The sequence below is a fragment of the Pteropus vampyrus genome, unplaced genomic scaffold (genome assembly GCF_000151845.1).
Source record: "Pteropus vampyrus isolate Shadow unplaced genomic scaffold, Pvam_2.0 Scaffold359, whole genome shotgun sequence".
NCBI classification, from domain to species: Eukaryota; Metazoa; Chordata; class Mammalia; order Chiroptera; family Pteropodidae; genus Pteropus; species Pteropus vampyrus.
This window is the reverse complement of record NW_011889140.1, coordinates 925,518-926,137: the sequence shown is the minus strand read 5'-3', so window position 1 is coordinate 926,137 and position 620 is coordinate 925,518. Positions and strand designations below refer to the sequence as shown.

General features: G+C 34.8%; 1 protein-coding gene across 4 annotated transcripts in view; it reads left to right on the top strand.

Annotated features, from left to right (window-relative positions):
• The window catches only part of LOC111731293 (serine/arginine repetitive matrix protein 1-like), a 461,631-nt gene that overhangs the window by 81,566 nt on the left and 379,445 nt on the right, over positions 1-620 (top strand). Inside the window, exon 1 of one of the 4 annotated variants that reach the window (XM_023522881.1) lies at positions 551-566. The exons of the other annotated variants lie outside the window; for them this stretch is intronic. The gene's annotated coding sequence lies outside the window, so the exon portion shown is untranslated. Of the gene's footprint in view, positions 1-550; positions 567-620 lie in introns of those variants that run through there. 4 annotated transcript variants of the gene reach the window in all.

Genomic DNA, 620 nt, shown 5'->3' with positions numbered 1-620 from the left:
TCGGAGTGAGATGGCTCGAGATTTCATCACATTACTCAGAATGTCACACAATGTAAAACTTATGAATTGTTTATTTGGGGGATTTTCCATTTAATTTTTTCAGAATGTGGTGGAATGCAAGTAATTGGAACCGGGAAAAGTATGGATAAAGTGGGTGACCATGGTTAAGAGTATAAATATGCATTATACAGTCAAGTCCATGCATTTTTTTTCCTGAAAAATCGGGACCTCTGATCACTTTGAAGTGAGTCTACACACAGCCCCTTTTTGAGTAAAAAAGCATGTTTTTTGTTTTTTGTTTTTGTTTTTTTTTTGAGAAGGTATGAAATGTAGGCAAGGGATAGATGTAGCAAGACCTGACCATTGTGTCATCTCATCCTGTTGTTTACCTGGGTTTTAGGTCCCTCATACATAACTTGAGATTGTTGAGTAAAACAATCTCTAAATTCCCTGTGACCATTAATAAATAACATATCATTCTTTTACTCCAGGCAAACATAAGGTTGAGTCAAAGGCTAAAATGGCAATGAAGCCAGAAGTTCTCTTAAACAACAAATGCTAAAGAGGTATGCCATTTTACAGCCAAGTTTCTTCCTATATTTTTAAAAAATAATGTAACA